This window comes from Saccopteryx leptura, chromosome 1 (genome assembly GCF_036850995.1).
Source record: "Saccopteryx leptura isolate mSacLep1 chromosome 1, mSacLep1_pri_phased_curated, whole genome shotgun sequence".
NCBI lineage: Eukaryota > Metazoa > Chordata > Mammalia > Chiroptera > Emballonuridae > Saccopteryx > Saccopteryx leptura.
In genome coordinates this window covers 363,182,095-363,199,066 of record NC_089503.1, presented here as the reverse complement: position 1 = coordinate 363,199,066, position 16,972 = coordinate 363,182,095, and positions in this window count along the sequence as shown.

Below are 16,972 nucleotides of genomic sequence, written 5' to 3'. Positions count from 1 at the left end.
TTGGGTGCTTTGCCTCTCTTCTCACTAAAAATATGGAAAAAAAGGAGCTGTCTGAAGAGAATTATTAAATTGTGTGTTAAAACATTCTGAAGCTTCTATATGATACTGACACATTACATCTATCAGAATAGCTATAACCAAAGAGATAATGTTGGTTGAGAATGTGGAAAATTGGAACCCTTGTACATTGTTAGTGAGAATGCAAAGTGGTGCAGCTGCTACGGAAAGACAGTATGAAGTTCCTCAAAAAGTTAAGAATGGTATTACCATATGGTGCAGCATTCTTCTGAACATTTATCCAAAAGAATTAAAATCAAGATCTCGAAAAGACTTTAGCATTCTTATATTTATTGCACCAGTATTCATAATAGCCAAGATGTGGAAACAACGTAAATGTCCAGGACAGATAAATGGGTAAAGAGAAGGTAGTATATAAATATAATGAGATGCCATTCAGCCTTAAAAATGAAGAAAATTTTATAATATGTGACAATATATGGGTGACATATATCGTCTTTGAGACATCATGCTAAATGAAATAAAGTCACAGAAGGACAAATGCCACATGATTTCAAATACTGTGTGAGACACCTAAAACAGTCAAATTAATAGAATCAAAGCATGGAATAGTGGTTGCCAGCAGCTCAGGGTGTGAGGAACTAGGCAGTTACTAATGAACTAGGATTAACTTTTAATTAAGCCAGATGAGTAAGTTCTAAAGATATGATTTATAACATTGTACTTATAGTCTATAATGTACACTTAAAAAGTTAAGAGGGTAGAACTTTTGCTAACTGTTATTTTATCACAATAAAATAAAATTGTTTTAAAAAGCATGAAACCAAGCCTGACCAGGCGGTGGTGCAATGGATAGATCGTTGAACTGGGATGCAGAGAACCCAGGTTTGAAACTGTGAGGTCACCGGTTGAGCGTGGGCTCATCTGGCTTGAGCAGAGGCTCACCAACTTGAGCAAGGGGTCACTGGCTTGAGTGTGGGATCATACACATGACCCCATGGTTGCTGGCTTGAGCCCAAGGTCAGTGACTTGAGCAAGGGGTCACTCACTCTGCTGTAGCCCCCAGTCAAGGCACATATGAGAAAGCAATCAATGAACAACTAAGGAGCTGCAACGAAGAATTGATGCTTCTCATCTCTCTCCCTTCCTGTCTGTCCCTGTCTGTCCTTCTCTCTGTCTCTCTGTCTCTGTTACAAAATACAAAAAAGTATGAAACGGAGACATAAATGGATAGACCAATGGAAAGATAAAAAGTTCAGAAACAGACCTAAATGTGTACAGAAATTAGATGCAAGTAAATAGAGAAAAGAAGTGAATAATAAAACTGTATATTAAATTGCTGCAGAAAAGATTGACTTTTGAATAAGTGATGTTGGAACAATTGATTAATCTTGAAAAAGGAAAATATAGAGTCCATATTCAAACCATGTATCATAATAAACTCCTCATGGATCATCTATTTTAATGAAGTTATAATTTTAATAGATTCTGTTTTCTAGCTGTGTCCACTAAAAGGGCCCAGATGCAGTGACTGACACCTTACAAACAGTGAGCTATCAGTTTCTAAATGCCTTTCCCACTAAAAGGAACCAGGGCTTTTTGGAGCACTGCCTGATTCCAGGACTTACAGTGAGAGAGTGTAAGATAAACCTGAAGCGCATTGTGGGTCAGAAGAAGACAAGGAAGAGCTGGAAGAGTGATGGGGACAAAGAACACAGGCACCATACTTGATGCAGACTAAATTTGAGACAATATGGACATAAAAAAGAATGGACAGTAATAGATTATAGCACATTGAATATAAAAAAATTATAACAAGAAAACAATCAGACAAGTACAGATTGTAGAAAATTTCCTAATACCTGAACTCTTCAAAAAATGTCAGTGTCATAAAAAAACAAACAAAAGGCAGTGTACTAAGTTAAAGAGGACTAACTCTCAAATAAATGAAATGTGTGATTCCTTGATTGAATCTTGGATTTAAAAAACACAGCTAGACGGCCCTGGTGGGGTTGCTCAGTTGGTTAGAGTAATGTCCCCATAAGCCAAAGTTGCACATTAGATCCCTGGTCAGGGCATGTATAAATATAAGAATCAACCAATGAATGGAATAAATGAAAAAACAAATTGATGTTTCTTTCTCTTCCTCTCTCACTGTCTTTCCTTTCTCTCTCTCTCAAATAGAGTCAAGTAGTCAATACTAATTGTAAAAAAGATAATTAAAAAACCCTCACAGCTAGTAAAAAACATCTGCGGATAATCAGAGATTTTGAATACGGACTGTATATTAAACAAAATTATTCCATTGTTAAATGTCTTGGGTATGGCAATGATGTGTTTGTGTAAGAGAATGTTCTTATTCTTAAGAGATGTGTGGCATGTAATCAGTGGTGAGCTGTTGTGATATCTATAACTTACTTTCAAATGGCTTGTCAAAATGTGTATGTCTGTGTATGTGACATTAGCAACCGAATCAGGGGGAAGAATGTATGGTGTTTACGGAACTATTCTTTTAAATTTCTTAGAGCTTTGCAATTTTTCAAAATTAAAATAGTAGAGGAATAAAAGACAATAAAAATTCACCATTGAGTCATTAAATCATCATTTAGATATATAGGAATATTTATAGATCATGCAATTACTTTAAATTATTTAGAAATTAAGGCAAATGCAAACAAATATTCAAGTACATTAAGCAATAAATGATGTCTCTTTACTAGACAGATGAAGATATAAATCCACAAATAAGTTAATCCCCTCAGTTCACACTCTAAAGTATGTAAGAGTCCATTTCTGTCAGCTTTATACAACAACTCACCATCAAATATCGTTCTTAGGATACTAGAAATTTTCTTTTCAGGCTCTTGGCTGGAAGAAGCTCATTGTATTACACTTGATCAGGGAAAACAGACCTTTCCAAGATTTTGTTTTTCTTCTTTTTATGTCTGCTATTTTTCTCTCACATCAGCAGGGATTAAAGTATCAGTAGGGATGCTTTCTATTTCTTAACCCAGTTCTTCATAAACTGGCAAAGCAGTTGGAAGTCTGTTAGATCTGTTGAATAAGGTAGTAGTAATGCTGAAATGAACAATATAGTGGATGTTAAAACAGTCTAGACCAGGAGTAGTCAACCTTTTTATACCTACCGCCCACTTTTGTATCTCTGTTAGTAGTAAAATTTTCTAACCGCCCACCGGTTCCACAGTAATGGTGATTTATAAAGTAGGGAAGTAACTTTACTTTATAAAATTTATAAAGCAGAGTTACAGCAAGTTAAAGCATATAATAATAATTACTTACCAAGTACTTTATGTTGGATTTTCGCTAAGTTTGGCAAAATAAATCTTTATGAAACAACTTAGTATAGTTAAATCTATCTTTTTATTTATACTTTGGTTGCTCCGCTACCGCCCACCATAAAAGCTGGAATACCCACTAGTGGGCGGTAGGGACCAGGGTGACTACCACTGATCTAGACAATTTAAAACTGAAAAATGTACAGGATCTTCTATTCTTTTGTGTTAGCAAGAATTCATCTTCAAGCACATATCACCACATCATCATGTACTACCTGCCCGGACAAAATGAAACTGGGAGACAGGGTTGCTCTCCAAGTGCAGTTGGACTGCTGGACCCTTATCTTGCTCTGGCCCCTCCTGGCTGGGTGACTCCAGACAAGTTACTTCGCTGTCTGGCTTTAGTTTCCTCAGATGTGAAATGGAAATATAGGCAGTCCCGGGGTTAAGAACGAGGTAGGTTTGTTCTTTTTTTTTTTTTTTTTTTAATTTTTTTAAATTTTTGAGGAGTTTGTTGGCCAGCAACTACAGGGGGGGTAAGACAAACCCCAATCCTGCAGCCTGTAGGTTTGTTCTTAAGCTGAATCTGTATATAAGTTGGAACAGGTACATTTACCTATTAGATGCAACTTAAATGAGTGTCTTAACATAGTATTTATTTTTACCTTTCTGTACATATAAATACTTAAACATTTTTAAATACAACCTTAAACAACCTGAGATGATGTAGATGATGGACTTATTGGAGAGGATGAGACTGGTGTTAGAGTCAGGGTTAGATTCTGCTTCTCTACTAAGTTTCCTTTTCTTTCTTTCTTTCTTTTTTTTTTTTAGCAGTTTGGGGGAGGGACAGACAGGGACAGACAGAGACAAACAGAAAGATGAGAAGCATCAACTCATAGTTGTGGCACCTTAGCTATTCATTGATTGCTTTCTCATATGTGCCTTGGTGGGGTTACGAAGGGGGGCTCTAGCTGAGCCAGTGGCCTCTTGCTCAGCAACCTTGGAATTGCCAGCGACCTTGGAATTCAAGCCAGTGACCATGGGGTCATGCCTATGATCCCACACTCAAGCCAATGACCCCGTACTCAAGCTGGTGAGCCTGCACTCAAACTGGCGACCTCAAGGTTTTGAACCTGGGTCCTCAGCATCCCAGGCCAACTGTGTATCCACTGTGCCACCACCTAGTCAGGCTGGAGTCAGTTTCTTGAAGTAGACATCAAGAGAGATTTGTTCAGAGCTTTTCTTTTTCTCATCATAAATGGCCCTGTAGCACCTCAAGCCTTTGGTAACTGGTGAACCTCTCTGTATCAGGATCTTGCTCCTCTAACTTTGTCATTTCTGCTTCAATGAGACAAAAAAGCATCAGCTAACTCTTCTGTGGAAACATTTTTGGGTTTGGAGTTTCTAGATTCCTATTTTCTTCCCTAAATACTACCATCTGCTGCTCTAGTTCCATAAGGTCTTTGATGGTTAGGTTTTTACCATGGGAGTTGAGTAACTCAGTGATATCATTTTCATTGTTGTCCAACTGCAGTTTATTAACAATAGACCTTACGGAGCTCCATTTATAAATATGAGTTGTATGTAAGTTGGATATTTGTAACTTGGGGACTTACTGTAATGACATCTAATTTATAATCTGATTTATAGATTTGTTGAGAAGATTAAATGAGAATGTACAGGGTCTTGCACATAGCAAGTACAGTTATTTTTTATTAAGCACTATTTTGTCAATTATATATTTCTCAAATAACTGAGACTTTTTTCTTTTTCTTTTTCCAAGTGAGAGAAGGGGAGATAGAGAGACAGACTCCCGTATGTGTCCCCACCAGTATCCATCTGGCAACCCCCGTCTGGGGCCAATGCCCTGCCCATCTGGGGCCATGCTTGAAACTGAGCTATTTTTAGCACCTGAGGCAGAGGCTCCATGGAGCCATCCTCAGCACCTGGGACCAATATGCTTGAATCAATTGAACCACAGCTGCGGGAAAGAAAGAGAGAGAGAGAGAGATAGAGAGAGAGAGAAAGAGAGAGAGAGAGAAAGAGAGAGAGAGAGAGAGAAGGGGGAGGGGGAGGTGTGGCAAAGCAGATGGTCTCTTCCCTGTGTGCCCTGATCAGAAATCGAACCCAGGACTTCCACACACTGAGCTGATGCTCTACCACTGAACCAACTGGCCAAGGCCTCAAATAACTGAGATTTTAAAGTAGTTTATATTTTATGTATATCACTTTATTTCAATTTTCATATTTACACACCACAATGACTTGACTAGAAATTATTGCCCATATACACTAGACTTAAATTTTAGGCATGAAAATTTATTTAACAAACATCGTTTATTTATCTGGTGTCCTCCCAGGACTTTTATTTTGGTCACATGAAATTGTTACATATATATTTCCTTTCTCCTTTCTATGTGAAATATCAGGGAATACTGCCCTGGTATATATAAGCCAAAGTTAGTTGTTGTTTTTTTTTTCAAACATGTTAACTTGGAACTGGTACATCAGTGATGTTTTTATTCTCACTTTTTTTTCCCTGTGAAGTAATTACACATTTGATTGGCTTTTACAATACGTTTAAGGATTTGCAGTTAACATTAGCATTTAGTAAGTCATTTAGGGTTTAACAGGATTCATGCAGACCAGACAAAGCTAAAATCCAGCTCTAACTCCTTCACAGTTCTTTACTCCATGTAAAATCAAACTGTACATTGGCTCATTGGTTCATCTTCTGTAAGTATTTATAAAATGCCTACTATGCTCAGTGCTAAGAGGAAAAATGTCAGTGCTAAGAGGAAAAATGTAAAGAGTACTACCTGTTTGTTCTCTAGGAAGAACCAATATAATATAAATATACAAAATGAGTGGTCTAGAAAGGGGAATGTTAATAAAGCCAGCAATGGTCAGAAAGACTCTGTTTATGTTAAATGAGTTGCTTTTTATATTTATTTATTTATTTACAGAGACAGAGAGTAAGTCAGAAAGAGGGATAGACAGGGACAGACAGACAAGAACAGAGAGAGATGAGAAGCATCAATCATTAGTTTTTCATTGCGCGTTGCAACACCTTAGTTGTTCATTGATTGCTTTCTCATATGTGCCTTGACCACGGGCCTTCAGCAGACTGAGTAAGCCCTTGCTGGAGCCAGCAACCTTGGGTTCAAGCTGGTGGGCTTTTCCTCAAAGGAGATGATCCTGCACTCAAGCTGGCGACCTTGAGGTCTCGAACCTGGGTCCTCTGGATCCCAGTCCAACACTCTATCCACTGTGCCACCGCCTGGTCAGGCTAAATGAGTTGCTTTTTAAAAGGTAGGCAGAGAAACTGGCTAGAAACTAAGGGAAAAATATTCTATGTGAAAGGAACTGTGTGACCAGAAGCTTAGGATAGAGACAAAACTTAACATGTCAAAAGAATGAAATAATAGTCTTGAATGTAGGGTAGGACTTGGGGAGGAGTTGAAATAGGTAATGTGGAGATAGGTTATAGAACATCTTAGCAAGAGATATTACATATTTTGCACTGAAGCAAACAAGAATCTTTAGAGGCTGTTAGGCAGTAGAATAAAATATTTTTTGTTGATGAAATTGATGAAAAAATAGTTTAAGGAAATGTAAAATGGTATAACTGAAAGGATGAGAAAAAAGAAACTGAGAGTAGAGACCCCTCTGCTCTCCCTTTGGTTTTTCTGAAGACAATAATGGTGCAGACGCTGTATTTAGCATAATAGTAGAACACACACATGGAAATTCAGGGCTGAAAATACCATATTTCCCCATGTATAAGACACACCTTAATTTTAGGGCCTGAAATTTGAAAAAAAAATGTATTACATAAAATTATTAAACTCAAGTTTTAGTTATCATAAAATTTATACAACTCGTCATCACTGTCAAAACTCCCATCCATTAGCTTGTACTCATCTGTGTCTGATGACAAATCACTGTCTTCAATAATGAGCACAAAAACAAGCACAAAAATGTGGGAAATGCAAGTAAAAAAAAACTACAACCACTGTATAAGACACACCCAGTTTTTAGATCCCAATTTTTTTGAAAATGGATGCATCTTATCCATGGGGAAATATGGGTAGTGTGAGGTCAGTTGGCAATGGGGGAGGGTCACGTGAGGAACCAGGCTCGGGAACTTTAGCTGGAACCGCCCAGACCCATGCGTGCCAAAAGATACTTCCCAGAAGCCCTTCGAAAAAGAACTGCCTGTCAGCCAATGAAATTTCGCCATGTCATATCAACCCGACCACCTTACCGATGCTATAAATTACCCCCCAAACAGGGGAGGCGGCGCAACTCCTCTGGCCCATTTCGTGAACCAGAGAACCTTGTCTGGGATGTGCTCTACTAAATAAAGCTTTTGCTATTCCACACTTTGTGCCTATGCCCTTCTTTCTTCCTCGGCAGGGAAAATATATTACAGATAGTACTTTGAGTCATTATCAAAAAGGTGGTATTGAAGAGTTTAAAAAAATAGAACAAAATTGATTTGGGCAAGGAAAGGAGCTAACAAAAGCAACAGAAAAAGAGTGCTGAGCTTGAAGACAGCTTCATCCTAAAATAAAACTTCCTTAATCTCTGTACTTGTACTTTATGTGCTCAAGCTGGTTCGGATTTTTAAGTAAGTCTAATGCCAGATATTGTTTTATGAAAAACCATAGGATCACCTATTCTGCTTAATAATCCTGATAGGAAAATATTCGATAAAGTCTTACATGTAATTCCCAAGGGTTCATTCTCAATGTTATCACTGCATGTCATTATTTTAAACCTTCTGATTAAATATAGTGGGTAACTATGATCTTGAAGAATATTCCAGATTCAAATGAAAAGACCAAAGACTCTCTGTATTTGTGATAGATGGATTAATCAGAAGGTCAATAGGAAAAATAGTGAAACCAGAAGGATTGGTAGAGAAGCATATGTGATTTTGTGGCTAAATTTGATAAAATTGTGTAGCATAGGGAGTGGCCTAGGAAGGAACTCAACATTTTGAAGGTCAGCTGTGTATCGAGTATACTGTCCTACAATCTGACCTTGAGCTTGCACATTCTTGAATCCAATGATGAACAAAGTGAAGGCTAATTGAGGTTGGTTCACACACTATAACTATAGCTATAAACAGTCAAGGCTCAGTGGGTTGAAATAAAAAACAAATGATTACTAAGGGGGCACAGGGAAGCAGGCTTAAAAGGAAGGTTGCCTCTCAGTTGGCTGAAGAGCAGAGGGAGAGGGCTACCACCTGATTTGGTATCGAACTTCTAGAACACTCCAGTGGTGTGTCCTTGACAGCGAGGGTAATGAGTCTTTTTTTTTTTTTTTTTTGCGAGAGAGGGAGAGAGTGAAAGAGAGAAGGATAGACAGGGAGAGACAGGAAGGGAGAGAAATGAGAAGCATCAATTCTTCATTGCAGCACCTTCGTTCGTTGATTTTTTCTTTTTCTTTTTTTTTTTTTCTTTTTTTTTTCATTTTTCTGAAGCTGGAAACGGGGAGAGACAGTCAGACAGACTCCCGCATGCGCCCGACCGGGATCCACCCGGCACGCCCACCATGGGGCGACGCTCTGCCCACCAGGGGGCGATGCTCTGCCCATCCTGGGCGTCGCCATGTTGCGACCAGAGCCACTCTAGCGCCTGGGGCAGAGGCCACAGAGCCATCCCCAGCGCCCGGGCCATCTTTGCTCCAATGGAGCCTTGGCTGCGGGAGGGGAAGAGAGAGACAGAGAGGAAAGTGCGGCGGAGGGGTGGAGAAGCAAATGGGCGCTTCTCCTGTGTGCCCTGGCCGGGAATCGAACCCGGGTCCTCCGCACGCTAGGCCGACGCTCTACCGCTGAGCCAACCGGCCAGGGCGAGGGTAATGAGTCTTAATGCAGTCCTGGTCAGTATTCTGATAGGACCTCTGGGGGATTGCCAAAAAGAGAGATTCATAGTTACTGACCTGGATCTTCAGAGAGGTCTTGATTCTTATTCTGTTTGAGCCCTGAGGTGGGCATTGGAGCAGGTCAGCTTCTCTCCAGCCTTCATTTCCCTGCCTAGTGTCTGTGAGCCTTTGAGAGCCTCCTCTCTTTCTTTTGGTCAACAGTATTAGTTTGCCCTTGGAAGAGGGCTGGTAGGGCCTTATCTTTCAAGAATTCTGTCTGGGCGCTGGCCCACATTGTCTGCTAGGCCTAATTTACATTTGGCACTGTGCTCAGTACTTCACATACCTTTCAAAACTGCTAAGGAAATACAACGTGAAACACCTGGTAATTTCAATTAGGGTCCTGATGACCACCAGTGAGTGGGCTGACAGTTGGGAAACAAACATGTATAGTAGGCCCAGGGAAAAAATAGTGCTGAGGAATCTAGTGCTAGCTAGGTATTTTTGTTTGCCTTAAGCTACTTAAAATCAAATGACTTGAGTGAAAAGTTCCCTCTTAGGTGCCAAACGGGTGAAAAAAAAACCCCAAAACCCCATCAACCTCCCAGGCATGGTTTCCTTATGAATATGAAATCTTGCCATAAGCAACCCCTACCTCAATGGAAATACTGACCTTGCAGAGAGAGAAACTAAGGGGAACTTAGATCTTGGTGTGAAAGGCAGGATGATTTTTCTTTCGGTAGTTTGTTTCCTGGCCTGAGAAAATATTTGTGTATAAATGTGTAAGGGGAATTGCAGAAGCAGAGCTAAAATTTATTTTCTCTGAGCATGTGCTGTAATACTAAAATGCAAAGATCTGGCTGTCTGAATACATTAACAGAGTATTGCTAGAAACCTCCATCTCAACACTGGTCAATATTTATTAAAATATATCTTTACAAAAGGAGAAAAAAGAGAAACAAATACCTAATTGGTTCCAAGTGTGTGCCTGTGTGTTCTCTGGGGTTCCTCTCCCCTCTTAAGAGGAAATAGTATATTTCTTCCTCAGAGGTTTATTCTACGGGAATGATGAAACCACATTGTTATTTGGTTCAAATTATTTATTTTGTTAAATATTTCATCTCTGCCTTATGGGTTCCACAAGAAAACAGAATGGGCATTTTAAAAGAAAGGAATAAATTAGAATCAATGAATTTAGATAGGTTAATTTTACTAAAATTCAGAAATATAGGATAAATGATAAGCAAAACATGGGTGATTTAATTTTGTTGTCTTCCGTGAGAGAACAGTCTACCCTCCCAGCCCCTCCTGTTGCCTGTGAAGGCGTCGACTGCGCGGTGGGTGGAGCTTTCCAGGAGCAGCTGCAAACCTGGGTCTTCCGCTTGCCAATATTTTATCACCAAGCAGATGTGTGCGCAAATCACACCTGTTCTAGTTCCAGCAGCTCCGCTCCAGTCAATCACTTTTAAAATAACTTCTGTCTCTGAGACATAAAATGTACTAAAGAATCTTGAAGGCTGGACAATGAAGGTGTCAGCAGCTCCCTGACCAAGGGCATGGCTGAAACATATGGTCCCGTTTTCTATGCGTTCATGGGACTCCAGGGAGCACTCAATGACAAATCAATGGAAACTTCTCATGGATGGGAAAGTGAGCCCAGAGAATGATTGGGGGGGGGGGGGGAGGGGACAACAGGGCTCATCTTGTTCTACAAATGGTTATTTTATTATTATTATTTTTTTTTTTTTTCTTTTTGCTCTGTTCAGAGAAATCTTAAAGTGGTAATTGCTATATGTGAGGTCGTTAGAGCAGGTCAATCTTATTTTGAAAGTAAAACTTGTCCTTTGAGAAGTGAATGCTGAAGCACTTGACATTTACTATTTTGATTACTCTTAAAATATTTATGTGTTTATCTGGCCCAAGCCAGGTATTATGTAAGTAAGAAGAGCAGACTGATACTTTTCATATAATGAAATACTTTAATAAGGTAAGATTCTCCTGGCTCTTTAACCCATATCCCCAGAAAGCACAGATTAGGTTGAATCCAGAGTGTTAAAAGACTCTGAAGAGTCTTTTTCTCAGAAAAATAAAGTGATTTAAAATTGATGATGGGCATTGTATAACCTGGGTTCTGACATAGGTCCTTGTATTTTTCTTCTCTGCCCATATACTCTGGTGGGTATATGGTCAAAATTTACTCTGCTATGTTTGAAAACTTATTTTGCATTGCATTCCTTGTACATATAACAGTTAATTCTTGTTCAGAGCAACTGTGTATGGTGTTTTATTTATTTTTTATTGATTGATTTTAGAGAGAGAGAGAGGAAGAGAGAGAGAGAGAGAGAGAGAGAAGCATTTGTTGTTCCACTTAGTTATGCATTCATTGGTTGCTTCCCATATGTGATCTGACCAGGGATCAAACCTGCAACCTTGGCATTTTAGGATGATGCTCTAAACTGACTGAGCTAATTTGCCAGGGCCTGTGTCTGGTGTTTTAATCTATAGCAGCCACATTCATGGTAGACCCTTTAGTTACCCAATAGCCACAGTTTTGTCATGAAGAGTTTCACATCTTTATTTCTCCTTAATTGTCCATTCTTGTATCAGCAATACAAATTCTTTGCTATAAACAGAGGACATGTTTAGATCTTACCTGAAATATACTAGAGTTTTATCTAATAAGCTTATTCTGATCTTTCATTGAGAAGTATCCTACATCATGTTTTAGGAGCTCCAAGTTTGCACCCTAAATGAAATCTCTACCAATAAGATTCTATCTACTATAAGTTCTTGAATTTTAAGGTATGAAATTCCAATTGCCTTGGAAACAACTCTGTGTAGAATGCATTTTGTCAAAAGCTGCAACTTCAGTTTATTGTGATTCACCCTGTGTACCTACATCTGTGCAGGAAACGAAAAGGCCCAGAACAGCACAAACCTCCAAACCCTGAGACAGTTTGTGGGTCTTAGTAAAAACAATGATGCTCTGCACTGCAGCTAGATGTGCTCTTCACGCTCTCACTTCCAGGGGCAATGAGCCAGACTGGGGCCCCTTGTCTTTCTTTGGTCCCTCGTGTTCCTATCTGCTGGCTGTGCGATACAGGCTGGGAAGGAATTTTGAGGGTGAAAATGTTCAACATAATGTTGATTTCATCATTGAAACTGTCAGGGTTGCAGAGGATGTTTTCAGAAGAGCCTTTTAAATCTTGAGCTATTTGCTTCTAGGCAACCCCTGCCATCACTGTTAGTTCTCTCCTCCACTCCTCTCCTCACAGACAAATCTTGTGTTGCTATATATTTATGTAGTAGTGCAATAAAAGAAAACTAGTGTAGCAGTTTTAGCTAATGCTATTATGAGGTAATGTTTATTACATGTATGAGTGGACGGGCATACATGCCACTTCTGATTCATTGATTTCCCTGACGTCTGAAAAGAACTTGGGATTAGATCAGCACTAGAACACATCATTCACTTGGATCTAGACTCTGTGGTCACCAGGCTATAAAAAAGAGTACTGTATCATGCCACTATACTTTGAGCTCTGAAAAAATAGAGGGAAAGGATGCTATTTTAAAATATCTCAGACTGATTTTGGTGGTTCATTTGAGTTGGGCTTGGGGCAGCTGAGGAGGGTGAGAATGTTCTAAGAAAATGAGCAGTAGGAGCTCACCCGGGCACTCCCGTCATCACAGGGAATGCCGCAGGAAGGGTGGCTACTGTCTATGTGTCACTATATTGATTTCAAGATGCAGTAGGAATGTTTTATTTGCTAAGACACCAGAAAAGATGAACCTGCATATAACACAAACATAAAAAGTGGTAAAGGCAGAAGAAAATCCTGAGCTTGCTTCCAAACACTTGTCTCTTAAGTCAAAACTTCATGTAACCCCTGTGTTCCACAGAGGACTAGCTTGGCAGATACCGGACTCTGGGAGCACGTCCCTCCCCTGTCACCACCACCCCAGCCGCAACCCCCTCTCTGCGTGTTTCACAGTTTTGTTTTGTTTTTTTACCTCAGACTTGAAAATCATTTAGTAAAATGGATAAAAACCCCAGAAATCCTGCTTACCGTGGCTGTTCAATGCAGAATCTTTACAGGCCGGTTATTGGCAGTGGGGGAAGGCTGCAGCCAGACACTGGAGAGGGGTTGAGGGGATTGGAGCGTCCAAGTCCATTGGTGTGTAGCCATCACCATTGTTCATTTAATGAGCCTGCTGGCACTTTTCCCAGCATGGGCGGCTGCCATCATTGCAACTGAGTGGTTGATGATATCAACTGGGGCCATGGATTACAGCTGTCAGGATGTGGTACACCCAGTCAATAAGAGTAAGTCAGCGTGAACAAGCTTTATCAGTTAAATATTGGAAATTTGTCCTAGAGTTAAAGCTATCTTATATCCTGTAGCTTATCTGTCAACAGCAAATCTATGGTTTCCTAATAAATTCATATTCCTACAAAAAATCAAGGAAAATATAGGGAAATTGAATGTATTGAGGGTTTTTTTTTTTAGCATTAGTTTTCATGAGAACCTTGAGTTCAGTGTGGGTGTGCTTGTTCTGATTTGCCGTCATAGGCTTTTGGCTTGAATTTGTTTTTAGTTTGAGGCCTTAGCTTTGTGACCGTTTTAATTAAAATTTGGAAGGGCAAAATATATAGGATTTTTTTCAAGTGAGAGTGGCAAATATGAATTTTTAATAAGTTGACAAGGTGCTGTGAATCTGTGACTTTCAGTCCTGTTTAGTGATAGGGCTGAAGATGATGTGTGAATTCCTCTTTCTAAAGGTACAGTTTTCCCCTGATAAAAAAAAATTCCAGAATTATTCTTCGTGTAACATATCTTTATCAGCAAGTCCAGAAATCTGTTTGGTGTAACTAGTGACATGTATTTGGGAATAGATTTCTCCAAGTATTTTATTTCACGTTATCATTTTCACTTCAGAGAGAGAGAAAGAGAAGCATCAACACTTTCCCCCACTTAGTTGTTCCATTTAGTTGTGTACTCATGGGTTGCTTCTCCTGTGTGCCCTGACCAGGGATGGAACCTGGAACCTCACCGCACTGGGATGACACTTTATCCCACTGAGCCACCCGGCCAGGGCCTCTCCAGATAGTTTAGACTGCAGAATATTATCATTTGAGATTTCCAGAACTCCCAGAAATATTTAAAACAGGACAAATAGTGTTACTTCAGTCAAATTTAGACATTTATTTAACATAAACCATATCATATACTGTTTTGTATAAGAAGTCAAGAATGCATGGGCATGGCACAAAATTTGAATGGTACACAGAGATTCAGTGAAAAAAAATGAGTCAATACTATTGGGGGGATCACTTTGTAAGTTATATAAATGTCTAACCACTGTGCCGTACATCTGAAACTAATATAATATTGCATATCAAATATAATTGAAAAATAAACAAAATTAAATAGAATCAGTAACCTCAGCCACCCAGGACTCCTCCATAACCAGTTTATCATTTTCTTCTCTATGTTTGCACACATATAAAATAGATTTGTTCATACTATATATAATATATGTATGTATTGATATCTATGATCTATCATCTATCTATCTATAATTTATTTAACCACTTCCCTATTGATGACATTTAGGTTGTTTTCAATTGTTTATGAACAGTGCTGCAGTGAGGTGCAGTTAGAACACTACTCCCACCGATGTCTGCACAACTGTTTTCTCATCTCATTCAGGTATCAAGTAAACGTCACCTCCTCACCTTGCCTGAAACAGCATCCTTCCCTCATTATTTCATCTCTCTCTTACCCTGCTTTCCTTGCCTGTACGCTAGTACTTGAGGCATCATGTATTCATTGTTTATAGTCTATCTCCTCAGCCCGTATAAGCTCCCTGAGACTCCTGCTGGCCGCTGTGTCTCCGCTGTCCCAAATGGTAGGTCCGGTGTGTAGTTGGTGCTAACTCAGTACACTTGTGAAATGTTTGGGTCATTTTGCACATTTGTGAGCCCATCCGTAGGAAAAAGTTACTAGAGGTGGAGTTGCTGTGTCAAACAGTGTGGGTACTTGAAATTTTGACACAAATTGTCAAATTGCTTTCCTTAGAAGTTGTAGAAATTTCTATCAGCAATGTGGCAACAACATCAAACTTTAAAAACTTCCCCAAGTTGATAACCTATGTTATCCTATTTTGGTTAAAATTTGTGTTTCTCTATTATAAGTCATGTATATGCTGTCAAAGTCCTTAAGTTTTTATGATGGCTGAACATGTATGAACTGTTTTGATCCGAGCTTTCCCGACAAACTAAAAAATCTCCCTGCGGCTCATGCTCTGATACCAGACACTGCTTATTATCTGGTCTCCTTAGCATGAGGTGCATAGTGTTTCTGCATTCTGCCTTTGCTCACTTACTCTGAAATCCACAAATAATATGTATTGCACACTGGCTGATAAAATCAGGGATTAAATTGATTTCCTTAATTATAGTCCCCAAGTTTTCTTCTTATGAAGATGTCCATTTCCTAGAAATTTCTTGCGATAGCCTTTAACTGCCAGAGAACATAGAAGTTTCCAGCATCCAGAAAAGACGTCTTCTCTCCCAACAATCCTGAATATTCTGTCCCAATAGTCTGTCACACACTACTGTTGGTTACCAGCCTAGTAAGCAGGTTTACAGGCAAATTTTGGTAGCTACTTTTGACTTCTAGATTTCTTACACAATCAAATTAATCTCATTTTCCTTTTACCATGTGTCATTTAATATTCTCCCACTTTCAGGCTATATTTGGGTCCTCAGTTTGTAGCATCAGAAATACCAACATCAGTAGTGCGTATTAGCATAACAGTGAAAAAATACCAAAAGAGTTTTATACATCATTGGGCCTGAATAAAAAAGTGCTGTCAGTCCATTGTGCGGTTTCTCGGTTAATCTCAGCCCAGGAATTCTATAGATTCCTTCTTTAGGAATGTGGATCCATGCTAAACCTGTGTGTTTGACCATCATGGTTTCACTGAAGAGTGAAATAGGAGTTTCCTGTTATCACTCATTCTTAGGCTTGTTGAATGAAATCAAAATGCATAAATTACAGAATCTTCCTATTAAGAATAAAATAAGGTCACTAAGATGATCTTCAACACCAGATTTTCTTGCTGCTACTACTGTAATCACAACAACATTTGTATAGCACCCTCTCCATCTTCTACCCCCTCCCCAAAGGGCATGAATTATTTACCTTTTGTGACTTTTACTAAAACTTTGAAAAAGGATATTACAAGAACACTGAGAAATAAAATATCAAAAAAAATTTTAGGTCTCCCAAAAACTTGTGTTTTTTTAACTCTAACAAGAAAACAAATGCATTATAATTTAATTTTTTGAGTGTTAGCCTGGAATTCTTAAAATTTTAATGTATTTGTGCTTATATTTGTTGTACATTTGTTAGACAATGTATTCATTCTTTTCTTTCTCATTAAGTGGGGGAGGATTATGAAATATCATTGTTTAATACATATGAACAGCATAATAAAATCCAATATTTAAAACAGTTTAGCCCTGGCTGGTTGGCTCAGTGTTTGAGTGTCAGCCCAGCATGTGGACATCCCAAGTTTGATTGCCAGTCAGGGCACTCAGGAGAAGCAAAGCTCCCCCATCTCTATCTCTCTCTCTTTCTCTCTTTCTCTCTCTCTCTATCTCTCTCTCTCTCTTCCTCTCCTGCAGCCATGGCTCGAATGGTTTGAGCAAAGTTGGCCCTGGGTGCTGAGGATGGCTCCATGGCCTCCTCTGAGGCACTAAACTAGATGGGTTG